The sequence below is a fragment of the Scyliorhinus torazame genome, chromosome 30 (assembly GCF_047496885.1).
Source record: "Scyliorhinus torazame isolate Kashiwa2021f chromosome 30, sScyTor2.1, whole genome shotgun sequence".
NCBI classification, from domain to species: Eukaryota; Metazoa; Chordata; class Chondrichthyes; order Carcharhiniformes; family Scyliorhinidae; genus Scyliorhinus; species Scyliorhinus torazame.
Window position 1 is genome coordinate 10,646,116 of NC_092736.1, and position 16,479 is coordinate 10,662,594.

The following is a 16,479-nucleotide window of genomic DNA, read 5'->3' on the forward strand; positions in this document are numbered from 1 at the left end:
AAGGGAAGTTAAAGCAGAGGTCCCTCCAAGGGTTAACAGCAGCAAAAAGTTTTAGACGGTAGACAGTCGTTATCACACAGACTTTGAGATAACACCTCGAACAGCTCACGCTGTAACGCGATTTCTAGCAAAGTTAAGTTTTTACATAAAGGGGACAAATTCTCCACCCTTTGATAGAAGTTAATTATTTTAGCAAGCAATTGATTAGAATTGCCAGAATCTTAAGTTTGAATTACTTGAAATAATGTTTATTTGCGAATGACAGAAACTTAATGACACCAGTTAAAAGTGGAAATCTGGAGATGACAGTCAACTAACTGCTTATTCCCAAAAAGCAGCCAACACTTTAATAAAATTGTAAAATGGGAAGAATGTAATTTGAAGGGAATATGAGAAAATGCAATGCTTCAAACTGATAAGGGATTGAAAGGTTGAAATACAACAAAATAATTAGCAGGAAGCTTCCCTGCCAGTGATCTCTTTAAGCTAAAGCCTGACAGGCTAAGGGCATGTTAACACCACAGCATCCTTATGTGAACACCACAGCAACGAGATGTAATCAGTAAGGCTTCTAGAAGAGTAATAAATACCCTGAATCCCTAGTTGCCAGTGTTAGCTCTTTGTAGCTACTTCGGTACGTGGCAGCAGCCAGACTCAGAAGCCGAACAGCGACTGTTGATCACACCACGAGGAAGAGAGACTGTCAAGGGGGGCCACAAAGGTCTGATAAACCAGAACGGGGCTCCAGAAGCAAGATCTTTTACTTGTAAAAACAGTGATTTTATCTTTTGAAACACATTGAAAACAGCGCGGGAGGAGAGACAGCCGGGACAGTGAAAACAGCACGAGAGGTGAGTGAGCCGGGACATTGAAAACAGCGCGGGAGGAGCGACAGCCGGGACAGTGAAAACAGCGCGAGAGGTGAGTGAGCCGGGACAGTGAAAACAGCGCGAGAGGAGAGAGAGCCGGGACAGTGAAAACAGCGCGGGAGGAGAGAGAGCCGGCACAGTGAAAACAGCGCGGGAGGAGAGAGAGCCGGCACAGTGAAAACAGCGCGGGAGGAGAGAGAGCCGGGACAGTGAAAACAGCGCGGGAGGAGAGACAGCCGGGACAGTGAAAACAGCGCGAGAGGAGAGAGAGCCGGGACAGTGAAAACAGCGCGGGAGGAGAGACAGCCGGGACAGTGAAAACAGCGCGAGAGGAGATACAGTCGGGACAGTGAAAACAGCGCGAGAGGAGAGAGAGCCGGGACAGTGAAAACAGCGCGGGAGGAGAGAGAGCCGGGACAGTGAAAACAGCGCGGGAGGAGAGAGAGCTGGGACAGTGAAAACAGCGCGGGAGGAGAGACAGCCGGGACAGTGAAAACAGCATGGGAGGAGAGACAGTCGGGACAGTGAAAACAGCGCGGGAGGAGAGAGAGCCGGCACAGTGAAAACAGCGCGGGAGGAGAGAGAGCCGGGACAGTGAAAACAGCGCGGGAGGAGAGACAGCCGGCACAGTGAAAACAGCGCGGGAGGAGAGAGAGCCGGGACAGTGAAAACAGCGCGGGAGGAGAGACAGTCGGGACAGTGAAAACAGCGCGGGAGGAGAGAGAGCCGGCACAGTGAAAACAGCGCGGGAGGAGAGAGAGCCGGCACAGTGAAAACAGCACGGGAGGAGAGACAGCCGGGACAGTGAAAACAGCGCGGGAGGAGAGACAGCCGGGACAGTGAAAACAGCGCGGGAGGAGAGACAGCCGGCACAGTGAAAACAGCGCGGGAGGAGAGACAGCCGGGACAGTGAAAACAGCGCGGGAGGAGAGTGAGCCGGCACAGTGAAAACAGCACGGGAGGAGAGACAGCCGGGACAGTGAAAACAGCGCGGGAGGAGAGACAGTCGGGACAGTGAAAACAGCGCGGGAGGAGAGTGAGCCGGGACAGTGAAAACAGCGCGAGAGGAGAGACAGCCGGGACAGTGAAAACAGCGCGGGAGGAGAGTGAGCCGGGACAGTGAAAACAGCGCGGGAGGAGAGTGAGCCGGGACAGTGAAAACAGCGCGAGAGGAGAGACAGCCGGGACAGTGAAAACAGCACGGGAGGAGAGTGAGCCGGGACAGTGAAAACAGCGCGGGAGGAGAGAGAGCCGGGACAGTGAAAACAGCGCGAGAGGAGAGTGAGCCGGGACACTGAAAACAGCATGGGAGGAGAGACAGTCGGGACAGTGAAAACAGCGCGGGAGGAGAGAGAGCCGGCACAGTGAAAACAGCGCGAGAGGAGAGTGAGCCGGGACACTGAAAACAGCATGGGAGGAGAGACAGTCGGGACAGTGAAAACAGCGCGGGAGGAGAGACAGCCGGGACAGTGAAAACAGCGCGGGAGGAGAGAGAGCCGGGACAGTGAAAACAGCATGGGAGGAGAGTGAGCCGGGACAGTGAAAACCGCGCGGGAGGAGAGTGAGCCGGGACAGTGAAAACAGCGCGGGAGGAGAGAGAGCCGGGACAGTGAAAACAGCATGGGAGGAGAGTGAGCCGGGACAGTGAAAACCGCGCGGGAGGAGAGTGAGCCGGGACAGTGAAAACAGCGCGGGAGGAGAGAGAGCCGGGACAGTGAAAACAGCGCGGGAGGAGAGAGAGCCGGCACAGTGAAAACAGCGCGGGAGGAGAGACAGCCGGGACAGTGCAAACAGCGCGGGAGGAGAGAGAGCTGGGACAGTGAAAACAGTGCGGGAGGAGAGAGAGCCGGCACAGTGAAAACAGCATGGGAGGAGAGTGAGCCGGGACAGTGAAAACCGCGCGGGAGGAGAGTGAGCCGGGACAGTGAAAACCGCGCGGGAGGAGAGACAGTCGGGACAGTGAAAACAGCGTGAGAGGAGAGAGAGCCGGGACAGTGAAAACAGCGTGAGAGGAGAGAGAGCCGGGACAGTGAAAACAGCGCGAGAGGTGAGACAGTCGGGACAGTGAAAACAGCATGGGAGGAGAGTGAGCCGGGACAGTGAAAACCGCGCGGGAGGAGAGAGAGCCGGGACAGTGAAAACAGCGCGGGAGTAGAGACAGCCGGCACATTGAAAACAGCGCGGGAGGAGAGACAGCTGGGAGATTTAAAAAGCGCGGGAGATTTTTAAAAGCGCGGGAGGAAAGTGAGCCGGGACATTGAAAACAGCGCGAGAGGAGAGAGAGCCGGGAGATTTAAAAAGCGCGGGAGATTTAAAAAGCGTGGGAGCTGCGAGTCAGAGCGGAAATTTTAAAAGATCGCGGCGTAGTTTCGGGAGCCGTTCGGAGGAGGAGCAGTCTCTGTCAGGGAGAGAACCTGAGAACATCTAAGACACTCAGAAGGTAAGAATGTAAGTAAGTGATTTTTACTCATTTTTACTTTTATACCTTTTACAAATTGTGTGTGTCGGGGGGAAATTGAAGTGACATCACAGAAAAGCTGTGACCCGAGTGGCTGGTTGGGAATCTACACTAAATTTAAAAAATTAAGCATTGGTAACTAATTAAACATAATTACTTAATTATAATTTAGAGGGGTATCTAAGCCAGAGATCGGAGAGTACTATATTTAGCTTTTGCATTTATATTAGAAATCTAGTGCTAGGAAACAGATAGTTAACAGTAACTTTAAAAATATATATATATAGAATTTTTTTTTAAAAAAACTTTTAATTTTAATTAATTGACGCAATGTCAGTTAGAGGGGTGCAGTGCTCTGACTGTGAGATGTGGCAGGTCCGGGAGGCTTCCAGCGTCCCGGATGGCTTCATCTGCAGAAAGTGCACCCAACTGGAGCTCCTCACAGACCGCATGGTTCGGTTGGAGCAGCAATTGGATGCACTTAGGAGCATGCAGGTGGCGGAAAGCATCATAGATCGCAGTTATATAGATGTGGTCACACCCAAGGTGCAGGCAGAGAAATGGGTGACCACCAGAAAGGGCAGGCAGTCAGTGCAGGAATCCCCTGTGGTTGTCCCCCTCTCGAACAGGTATACCCCTTTGGATACTGTCGGGGGGATAGCCTATCAGGGGAAAACAGCAGCAGCCAGAGCAGTGGCACCACGGCTGGCTCTGATGTTCAGAAGGGAGGGTCAAAGCGCAGAAGAGCAATAGTAATAGGGGACTCTATAGTCAGGGGCACAGATAGGTGCTTCTGTGGACGTGAAAGAGACTCCAGGATGATATGTTGCCTCCCTGGTGCCAGGGTCCAGGATGTCTCCGAACAGGTAGAGGGCATCCTGAAGGGGGAGGGCAACCAGGCAGAGGTCGTTGTACATATTGGTACTAACAACATAGGCAGGAAGGGGCATGAGGTCCTGCAGCAGGAGTTCAGGGAGCTAGGCAGAAAGTTAAAAGACAGGACCTCTAGGGCTGTAATCTCGGGATTACTCCCTGTGCCACGTGCCAGTGAGGCTAGAAATAGGAAGATAGAGCAGCTAAACACGTGGCTAAACAGCTGGTGTAGGAGGGAGGGTTTCCGTTATCTGGACCACTGGGAGCTCTTCCGGGGCAGGTGTGACCTATATAAGAAGGATGGGTTGCATCTAAACTGGAGAGGCATAAACATCCTGGCCGCAAGGTTTGCTAGTGTCACACGGGAGGGTTTAAACTAGTATGGCAGGGGGGTGGGCATGGGAGCAATAGGTCAGAAGGTGAGAGCATTGAGGGAGAGCTAGGGAATAGGTGAGCCAGTGAGCCAGAGAGAAGACAGCCAGAGTGAGACAGCATTGAGGCAGAGCAGACAGGGAGAAGTTGCTGAACACAGCAGGTCTGGTGGCCTGAAGTGCATATGTTTTAATGCAAGAAGTATTACGGGTAAGGCAGATGAACTTAGAGCTTGGATTAGTACTTGGAACTATGATGTTGTTGCCATTACAGAGACCTGGTTGAGGGAAGGGCAGGATTGGCAGCTAAACGTTCCAGGATTTAGATGTTTCAGGCGGGATAGAGGGGGATGTAAAAGGGGTGGCGGAGTTGCGCTACTGGTTAGGGAGAATATCACAGCTGTACTGTGGGAGGCCACCTCAGGGGGCAGTGAGGCTATATGGGTAGAGATCAGGAATAAGAAGGGTGCAGTCACAATGTTGGGGGTTTACTACAGGCCTCCCAACAGCCAGCGGGAGATAGAGGAGCAGATAGGTAGACAGATTTTGGAAAAGAGTAAAAACAACAGGGTTGTGGTGATGGGAGACTTCAACTTCCCCAATATTGACTGGGACTCACTTAGTGCCAGGGGCTTAGACGGGGCGGAGTTTGTAAGGAGCATCCAGGAGGGCTTCTTAAAACAATATGTGGACAGTCCAACTAGGGAAGGGGCGGTACTGGACCTGGTATTGGGGAATGAGCCCGGCCAGGTGGTAGATGTTTCAGTAGGGGAGCATTTTGGGAACAGTGATCACAATTCAGTAAGTTTTAAAGTGCTGGTGGACAAGGATAAGAGTGGTCCTAGGATGAATGTGCTAAATTGGGGGAAGGCTAATTATAACAATATTAGGCGGGAACTGAAGAACATTGATTGGGGGCGGATGTTTGAGGGCAAATCAACATCTGACATGTGGGAGGCTTTCAAGTGTCAGTTGAAAGGAATTCAGGACCGGCATGTTCCTGTCAGGAAGAAGGATAAATACGGCAATTTTCGGGAACCTTGGATAACGAGAGATATTGTAGGCCTCATCAAAAAGAAAAAGGAGGCATTTGTCAGAGCTAAAAGGCTGGGAACAGACAAAGCCTGTGTGGAATATAAGGAATAGCCAGATCTTGGTAGAAAGTTAGAGGGATGGCAGGGAAGGGAGTGCAATGTTCCTCCTGCAGGATGTTTGAGGTGAGGGATGCCCTTAGTGTCCCTGCTGATTTTACCTGCAGGAAGTGCTGCCATCTCCAGCTCCTCCAAGACCGAGTTAGGGAACTGGAGCTGGAGTTGGAAGAACTTCGGATCATTCGGGAGGCAGAGGGGGTCATAGATAGCAGCTTCAGGGAATTAGTTACACCAAAGATTGGAGATAGATGGGTAACTGTAAGAGGAACTGGGAAAAAGCAGTCAGTGCAGGGATCCCCTGCGGTCGTTCCCCTGAGAAACAAGTATACCGCTTTGGATACTTGTGGGGGGGGGGGACTTACCAGGGGTAAGCCATGGGGTACGGGCCTCTGGCACGGAGTCTGTCCCTGTTGCTCAGAAGGGAAGGGGGAGATGAGCAGAGCATTAGTAATTGGGGACTCGTTAGTCAGGGGCACAGATAGGAGATTTTGTGGGAGCGTGAGAGACTCACGTTTGGTATGTTGCCTCCCAGGTGCAAGGGTACGTGATGTCTCGGATCGTGTTTTCCGGGTCCTTAGGGGGAGGGGGAGCAGCCCCAAGTCGTGGTCCACATTGGCACTAACGACATAGGTAGGAAAGGGGACAAGGATGTCAGGCAGGCTTTCAGGGAGCTAGGATGGAAGCTCAGAACTAGAACAAACAGAGTTGTTATCTCTGGGTTGTTGCCCGTGCCACGTGATAGTGAGATGAGGAATAGGGAGAGAGAGCAATTAAACACGTGGCTACAGGGATGGTGCAGGCGGGAGGGATTCAGATTTCTGGATAACTGGGGCTCTTTCTGGGGAAGGTGGGACCTCTACAGACAGGATGGTCTACATCTGAACCTGAGGGGCACAAATATCCTGGGGGGGAGATTTGTTAGTGCTCTTTGGGGGGGTTTAAACTAATGCAGCAGGGGCATGGGAACCTGGATTGTAGTTTTAGGGTAAGGGAGAATGAGAGTATAGAGGTCAGGAGCACAGATTTGACGTCGCAGGAGGGGGCCAGTGTTCAGGTAGGTGGTTTGAAGTGTGTCTACTTCAATGCCAGGAGTATACGAAATAAGGTAGGGGAACTGGCAGCATGGGTTGGTACCTGGGACTTCGATGTTGTGGTCATTTCGGAGACATGGATAGAGCAGGGACAGGAATGGATGTTGCAGGTTCCGGGGTTTAGGTGTTTTAGTAAGCTCAGAGAAGGAGGCAAAAGAGGGGGAGGTGTGGCGCTGCTAGTCAAGAGCAGTATTACGTTGGCGGAGAGGATGCTAGATGGGGACTCATCTTCCGAGGTAGTATGGGCTGAGGTTAGAAACAGGAAAGGAGAGGTCACACTGTTGGGAGTCTTCTATCGGCCTCCAAACAGTTCTAGGGATGTAGAGGAAAGGATGGCGAGGGTGATCCTGGATAAGAGCGAAAGTAACAGGGTAGTTATTATGGGAGACTTTAACTTTCCAAATATTGACTGGAAAAGATATAGTTCGAGTACATTAGATGGGTCGTTTTTTGTACAGTGTGTGCAGGAGGGTTTCCTGCACAATATGTTGACAGGCCAACAAGAGGCGAGGCCACGTTGGATTTGGTTTTGGGTAATGAACCAGGCCAGGTGTTGGATTTGGAGGTAGGAGAGCACTTTGGGGACAGTGACCACAATTCGGTGACGTTTACGTTAATGATGGAAAGGGATAAGTATACACCGCAGGGCAAGAGTTATAGCTGGGGGAAGGGCAATTATGATGCCATTAGACGTGACTTGGGGGGATAAGGTGGAGACGTAGGCTGCAAGTGTTGGGCACACTGGATAAGTGGAGCTTGTTCAAGGATCAGCTACTGCGTGTTCTTGATAAGTATGTACCGGTCAGGCAGGGAGGAAGGTGTCGAGCGAGGGAACCGTGGTTTACCAAAGAAGTGGAATCTCTTGTTAAGAGGAAGAAGGAGGCCTATGTGAAGATGAGGTGTGAAGTTTCAGTTGGGGCGATGGATAGTTACAAGGTAGCGAGGAAGGATCTAAAGAGAGAGCTAAGATGAGCAAGGAGGGGACATGAGAAGTATTTGGCAGGTAGGATCAAGGAAAACCCAAAAGCTTTCTCTAGGTATGTCAGGAATAAGCGAATGACTAGGGAAAGAGTAGGACCAGTCAAGGACAGGGATGGGAAGTTGTGTGTGGAGTCTGAAGAGATAGGCGAGATACTAAATGAATATTTTTCGTCAGTATTCACTCAGGAAAAAGATAATGTTGTGGAAGAGAATGCGGAGACCCAGGCTAATAGAATAGATGGCATTGAGGTACGTAGGGAAGAGGTGTTGGCAATTCTGGACAGGCTGAAAATAGATAAGTCCCCGGGTCCTGATGGGATTTATCCTAGGATTCTCTGGGAGGCCAGGGAAGAGATTGCTGGACCTTTGGCTTTCATTTTTATGTCATCATTGGCTACAGGAATAGTGCCAGAGGACTGGAGGATAGCAAATGTGGTCCCTTTGTTCAAAAAGGGGAGCAGAGACAACCCCGGCAACTATAGACCGGTGAGCCTCACGTCTGTAGTGGGTAAAGTCTTGGAGGGGATTATAAGAGACAAGATTTATAATCATCTAGATAGGAATAATATGATCAGGGATAGTCAGCATGGCTTTGTGAAGGGTAGGTCATGCCTCACAACCCTTATCGAGTTCTTTGAGAAGGTGACTGAACAGGTAGACGAGGGTAGAGCAGTTGATGTGGTGTATATGGATTTCAGCAAAGCGTTTGATAAGGTTCCCCACGGTAGGCTATTGCAGAAAATACGGAGGCTGGGGATTGAGGGTGATTTGGAGATGTGGATCAGAAATTGGCTAGCTGAAAGAAGACAGAGGGTGGTGGTTGATGGGAAATGTTCAGAATGGAGTTCAGTTACAAGTGGAGTACCACAAGGATCTGTTCTGGGGCCGTTGCTGTTTGTCATTTTTATCAATGACCTAGAGGAAGGCGCAGAAGGGTGGGTGAGTAAATTTGCAGACGATACTAAAGTCGGTGGTGTTGTCGATAGTGTGGAAGGATGTAGCAGGTTACAGAGGGATATAGATAAGCTGCAGAGCTGGGCTGAGAGGTGGCAAATGGAGTTTAATGTAGAGAAGTGTGAGGTGATTCACTTTGGAAGGAATAACAGGAATGCAGAATATTTGGCTAATGGTAAAGTTCTTGGAAGTGTGGATGAGCAGAGGGATCTAGGTGTCCATGTACATAGATCGCTGAAAGTTGCCACCCAGGTTGATAGGGTTGTGAAGAAGGTCTATGGAGTGTTGGCCTTTATTGGTAGAGGGATTGAGTTCCGGAGTCAGGAGGTCATGTTGCAGCTGTACAGAACTCTGGTACGGCCGCATTTGGAGTATTGCGTACAGTTCTGGTCACCGCATTATAGGAAGGACGTGGAGACTTTGGAGCGGGTGCAGAGGAGATTTACCAGGATGTTGCCTGGTATGGAGGGAAAATCTTATGAGGAAAGGCTGATGGACTTGAGGTTGTTTTCGTTGGAGAGAAGAAGGTTAAGAGGAGACTTAATAGAGGCATACAAAATTATCAGGGGGTTGGATAGGGTGGACAGTGAGAGCCTTCTCCCGCGAATGGAAATGGCTGGCACGAGGGGGCATAGCTTTAAACTGAGGGGTAATAGATATAGGACAGAGGTCAGAGGTAGGTTCTTTACGCAAAGAGTAGTGAGGCCGTGGAATGCCCTACCTGCTACAGTAGTGAACTCGCCAACATTGAGGGCATTTAAAAGTTTATTGGATAAACATATGGATGATAATGGCATAGTGTAGGTTAGATGGCTTTTGTTTCGGTGCAACATCGTGGGCCGAAGGGCCTGTACTGCGCTGTATCATTCTATGTTCTGTGTATGAAAGTAGGAAGGAACGTAAGCAAGGTGTCAGGAGGGCTAGAAGAGGTCACGAAAAGTCATTGGCAAATAGGGTTAAGGAAAATCCCAAGGCTTTTTACACGTACATAAAAAGCAAGAGGGTAGCCAGGGAAAGGGTTGGCCCACTGAAGGATAGGCAAGGGAATCTATGTGTGGAGCCAGAGGAAATGGGCGAGGTACTAAATGAATACTTTGCATCAGTATTCACCAAAGAGAAGAAATTGGTAGATGTTGAGTCTGGAGAAGGGTGTGTAGATAGCCTGGGTCACATTGAGATCCAAAAAGACAAGGTGTTCGGGGGTCTTAAAAAATATTACAGTAGAAAAGTCCCCAGGGCCTGAAGGGATCTACCCCAGAATACTGAAGGAGGCTGGAGAGGAAATTACTGAGGCCTTGACAGAAATCTTTGGATCCTCACTGTCTTCAGGTGATGTCCCGGAGGACTGGAGAATAGCCAATGTTGTTCCTCTGTTTAAGAAGAGTAGCAAGGATAATCCAGGGAACTACAGGCCGGTGAGCCTTACTTCAGTGGTAGGGAAATTACTGGAGAGAATTCCTCGAGACAGGATCTACTCCCATTTGGAAGCAAATGGACGTATTAGTGAGAGGCAGCATGGTTTTGTGAAGGGGAGGTCGTGGCTCACTAACTTGATAGAGTTTTTCGAGGAGGTCACTAAGATGATTGATGCAGGTAGGGCAGTGGATGTTGTCTATATGGACTTCAGTAAGGCCTTTGACAAGGTCCCTCATGGTAGACTAGTACAAAAGGTGAAGTCACACGGGATCAGGGGTGAGCTGGCAAGGTGGATACAGAACTGGCTAGGTCATAGAAGGCAGAGAGTAGCAATGGAAGGATGCTTTTCTAATTGGAGGGCTGTGACCAGTGGTGTTCCACAGGGATCAGTGCTGGGACCTTTGCTGTTTGTAATATATATATAAATGATTTGGAGGAAAATGTAACTGGTCTGATTAGTAAGTTTGCAGACGACACAAAGGTTGGTGGAATTGCGGATAGCGATGAGAACTGTCAGAGGATACAGCAGGATTTAGATTGTTTGGAGACTTGGGCAGAGAGATGGCAGATGGAGTTTAATCCGGACAAATGTGAGGTAATGCATTTTGGAAGGTCTAATGCAGGTAGGGAATATACAGTGAATGGTAGAACCCTCAAGAGTATTGAAAGTCAAAGAGATCTAGGAGTACAGGTCCACAGGTCACTGAAAGGGGCAACACAGGTGGAGAAGGTAGTAAGAAGGCATATGGTATGCTTGCCTTCATTGGCCGGGGCATTGAGTATAAGAATTGGCAAGTCATGTTGCAGCTGTATAGAACCTTAGTTAGGTGTTCAATTCTGGTCGCCACACTACCAGAAGGATGTGGAGGCTTTAGAGAGGGTGCAGAAGAGATTTACCAGAATGTTGCCTGGTATGGAGGGCATTAGCTATGAGGAGCGGTTGAATAAACTCGGTTTGTTCTCACTGGAACGAAGGAGGTTGAGGGGCGACCTGATAGAGGTCTACAAAATTATGAGGGGCAGAGACAGAGTGGATAGTCAGAGGCTTTTCCCCGGGGTAGAGGGGTCAATTACTAGGGGGCATAGGTTTAAGGTGAGAGGGGCAAGGTTTAGAGTAGATGTACGAGGCAAGTTTTTTACGCAGAGGGTAGTGGGTGCCTGGAACTCGCTACCGGAGGAGGTGGTGGAAGCAGGGACGATAGTGACATTTAAGGGGCATCTTGACAAATACATGAATAGGATGGGAATAGAGGGATACGGACCCAGGAAGTGTAGAAGATTGTAGTTTAGTCGGGCAGCATGGTCGGCTCGGGCTTGGAGGGCTGAAGGGCCTGTTCCTGTGCTGTACATTTCTTTGCTCTTGTTGTTCTTAAAGTAAAGTAAGCTAAAAATCTACTCTAACCTGAAATAGTGGTTATTACGAAATAGTCAGTCTACTTGACTGAACTTCAGCAAGGCGGGACCCAGGGTCGAAGCTACTGAGTAGTACGTAGATAAAATCTTCTTTGTAGAAATAGGTTATACCAGGAATAACTTGAAATATTAGTTTGACCTGAATAGCGCCTGAATCTGCAAAGGAGTCAAGGAGTGAAAATCCTTGCACATCATTTACAAAATCCTTTTGACCCTTTTTTGGTTTCGGAGGAGATTTCTAAGAAAAGTGGTGATAAAAATACAACCCACAACCCAAAGATGTGCAGCGTAGGTGGATTGACCACACTAAATTGCCCATTAATTGAAAAAAAATAATTGGATATTCTAATTTTATTTTAAAAAAGAAAAAATGAAATTGCTTATTGGCACAAGTAGGCTTCCAATGAAGTTATTGTGAAAAGCCCCTAGTCGCCACATTCCGGCGCCTGTTTGGGGAGGCTGGTACGGGAATTGAAGATGTTGCAGGCCTGCCTTGGTCTGCTTTCAAAGCCAGCGATTTAGCCCTGTGCTAAACCAGCCGCTGGGATGGTGGTGATGTCATTGGACCAATGGTACGAGATCCAGGTCAATGCATTGGTTGAAATCCCACCTTGGGAGCTAGTGGAATTCAAAATCAATAAATCTGAATATGCAGCAACCGCAGTCTCAGTAATGGTGAGCATGACAACTTTCAATGTCGTAAAAACTCACCTGGTTCACCAATGCCCCTTTAGGGAAGGAACTCTGCCTCCTTCATCTGGTCTGGCCTACACGTGACTCCAGACCCACAGCCATGCGGTCGACTCTAAACTACCCTCCAAAATGGCCTAGTTCAAGGGCAGCACGGTGGTGCAGTGGTTAGCACTGCTGCCTCACAGCACCGAGGTCCCAGGATCGGTCCCGGCTCCGGGTCACTGTCTGTGTGGAGTTTGCGCATTCTCCCCATGTTTGTGTGGGTTTCGCCAACTGCAAGGCTTGGATAGAGTGGACGTGGAGAGGATGTTGCCACTTGTAGGAAAAACTAGAACCAGGGGGCACCATCTCAGACTAAAGGGACGATCCTTTAAAACAGAGATGAGGAGGAATTTCTTCAGCCAAAGGGTGGTGAATCTGTGGAACTCTTTGCTGCAGAAGGCTGTGGAGGCCAAATCACTGAGTGTCTTTAAGACAGAGATAGATAGGTTCCTGATTAATAAGGGGATCAGGGGTTATGGGGAGAAGGCAGGAGAATGATGAGAAAAATATCAAACATGATCGAATGGCGGAGCAGACTCGATGGGCCGAATGGCCTAATTCTGCCCCTTTATCTTCTAGTTTAAATGTATGATGTGACTATCAGGGTGGTTAAAAGGGGAACTAGAAGGATCTTGGTCATTTTAGTCCAGACTCGATGGGCCGAGTGGCCTAATTCTGCTCCTAAGTCTTATGGTGTGCAGGGGAGGTGGATTGGCCATGCCAAATAGCATCTTAATTGGAAAAAATGAATTGGGTACTAATTCTTTTTTTTTAAATGGCCTCGTTCAGGTACAATTAGGTACGGGAAACAATTGCTGACCTTGCCAGCCATACCCCTAACTCATGAAACGAGAAAGAGAAAGAAATTGCAACTTGCGGAGTGTCAGCTATCTCAAATTCACAGCTTTCCAAATTCCTGAGTTACTCTTTAACTATCAATAATGCAAAAAAAAGAACAAAATGTACAATCTTAAAATGGGGCTACATTATATCTGGATTGTGTGGTCTGATTATCCCGCTTTGCCTGAAGATTGAACTCAGTTGTCTTTCCCCTTTGCAAGAAACCTCTGTGAGATAGAGCAACTCTCAGCTTAAATCAACAGAATCAGTTCAGGGGATGGAAACAGAGGCTCTGCTGGTCTGTGTGACTCGGAATCATCGGTGTCGGGAACCCTACCTTAAGCATGGGTTGCTTTTGAGGATTCACATATCCATGATTCCTCTGCTGGTCAATCGTTACAAATTGCACTGACCCTTCGCATAACCAATCCTTAGTCCCAGGGGATGGACTTCATGGATTTTGTAACGATCTAGACTTTAATTCTTAAGGTGCTGAGTGTCCCTTTTACCACTTGCAAATCATAGGATTTATCAGAGGTGCAAGAGAATTCAACCAATAAACTTAAGTCGAGTCTTATTAGGCAAGTGTTGCTATTGGTGTGCAATTCTAAACAGGGGAAAAGGCAGCGATGATGTAGTCTATTTACATGCATTTATTTTAAACCCTTCCTCTATTATAAAAGGAAAGTTAATGAGTATAATTAGCAATTTTAATTATAGTAACATTGCTTCCAATTCAGATAATGATCTCTGATCTAACAACAAACAGGTCACACCTGCTACAAAAGCTGCTCCATCCCATTTTGCAGCATCCTCGCTCACGTAAGGACTGCAGTTTTAAGATTAGGAATTCGAAGGGATGACGGGACAAACTCAGGCTGCCACCTCCGCTTGGGCACAATTCTGGAAGCTTTGTCCCATAATCCCACCCTGCCTCGAAAGAGCTTTTTGGACTCTACTTTCGTAACTCATGATCGAAGGTACCCCAAGAAAATGAAGCAAAAGGTGTACTTTTAATGCCTCCATCAAAGCGCAGGGGTCATAGATTTGAAACTATTGGCAAAAGATTGAGGGAAATGAAAATTACCCCCCCCCCCCCACTTGGGATGTCAGGATCTCTACCCGTGGCACTGGTGGTAGTTGGGGCCAACTCTCCAAAATTTACCAATGATAAATTATTGAGGGTGAAGAACTCAAGAGTTAGTCAAAAGCATGGTGGTACAGTGGTTAGCACTGCTGCCTCACGCGCTGAGGACCGGGTTCAATCCCGGCCCCGGGTCACTGTCCATGTGGAGTTTGCACATTCTCCCCGTGTCTGCGTGGGTCTCACCCCCAACCCAAAGATGTGCAGGGTAGGTGGATTGGCCACGCTAAATTGCCCCTTAATTACAATTTTCTTTTAAATTAAACAAATTTTTAAAAATTAAACAAAAAGCCAGCACAATTTGTCTCCTCCTGTGCTGTATGTTTCTACGATGCAGTACTTTGCCCAAGTTAACTGAAGACTTGCACATTTATATATTGCTTTTCGCCACCACCGGACATTTCAAAGCGCTTTGTAGACAATGAAGTACTGGCTGTTTTGAAGTGAAGTCACTCTTGTAGGAAACACAGCCGGCAATGTACACTCACAGGGGCAGCACGGTGGCACCGTGGTTAGCACTGCTGCCTCACAGCACTGAGGTCTCAGGTTCTAGCCTGGCTCTGGGTCACTGTCCGTGTGGAGTTTGCACATTCTCCCCGCGCTTGCGTGGGTTTCACCCCCACAACCCAAAAAGATGTGCAGGGTAGGTGGATTGGCTATGCTAAATTGGCCCTTAATTGGGAAAAATTAATTGGGTACTCTAATTTTTTTATTTTTTTAAAAATCTACACACACACAAACAGTAATGTTATAATGACCCTATGACAGTTTTCATGATGTTGATTGAGGAATATATTGTTCAAGAAATCATGGCAAACTCCTCAGTTCTTCTTCATAGTGACAAAGCTCCAAATTGGCCTCCGTTTCACGTCTGCAGAGTCCCGGGGATTCATCTTCAATTCCAGGGGACTTGAGGGCAAATGTTGACAACCCAAAGGCCTGCACATCCTTCCTAGGCAGTCCCTCAAGATTTGCTTCCATCCCAGTCCGATGAGTTCCAAGATGGCTGATAAATCCAACACGCACAGACACTGCACACACGCAGCTGGTACTTGAAGGGTCGGGTCGATGAGGTGTTTGGAGGTTGGTGCCATCTCTCTGCTGCGACAATCGTACTTGTGAGTGCTCCTGACAAAGTCCCCCTGACGTGTTTCAGTGCCATCCCCAAATAAAATGCCCATTTTGGTCTGTTACAAGCCGGGTCTCCCATGAGTCAGCGGTGTTGCTTGACGTCTTCAGGCATGTCTCCGGGAAAGCCCTAAAGCTTTTCTGCTGCGCTCGAGGGGGTCGCCTGCAGCATAAACTGCTCCATAACGGAGGGCTGGCAGAAATAGATTTTTTAAAAATTGTTGGTTTGAAGGTAAACGGTGAAGTGGGGAATTGATTCACATTTTTCAATTGAAAATCAGGCATTTAAGATGGAAAAAAAAACCGATAAATCCCTCAGCTCCAGGTTTGCCCAGGTTACATGATCCGTCAGTTTAAATGTTCTGCTGAAGCTCTTGTTCCTCCTACCCTCACGCTGCCTCTCACCTCCTCGTATCGAGGCCTGGTGGCGAGGGCGGACCCTGTGGGGAAAATGAGGGCGATGGGTGGAATAATTACATAAATAATTTTGACGCTGCCCAGCTTTGTCACTTTACTTACTTGCCTCATCGTCAATGACGTTCTCCAGATCAGTATTTCAGAGGAAGCTAAAAAAAAAAAAAATACTCTCTCCAGATGTGGCGGCACGGTGGCTAGAACTGCTGCCTCACAGTGCCAAGCATCCAGGTTCGATTCCGGCCGTGGGTGACCATTTTGTGTGGAGTTTGCACATTTTCCCCATGTGGGTTTCCTCCATGTGCTTCGATTTCTTCCCACAGTCCAAAGATGTGCAGGTTAGGTGGATTGGCTGTGCTAAGTTGCCCTTTAGTGTCCACAGCTGTGCAGGTTAGGTGGGGTTGGGGAGTAGACCTAGGTAGGGTGCTCTTTCGACGGGTCAGACTTAATGGAGCAAACGGCCTCTTTCTGCACTGTTGGCATTCTACGGATTCTATAGATACATCCCGAGGAAGGGCAAAATCAGCAATTGTACAATTGGGTGTCTTCCAGAATTCAGGTAGCGATACTGCCCATGTAGCCCCATGGGTAATAATAATAATTAGCACTCTCGCCGGAGTCATAATGCTGTGGTTTTAAGT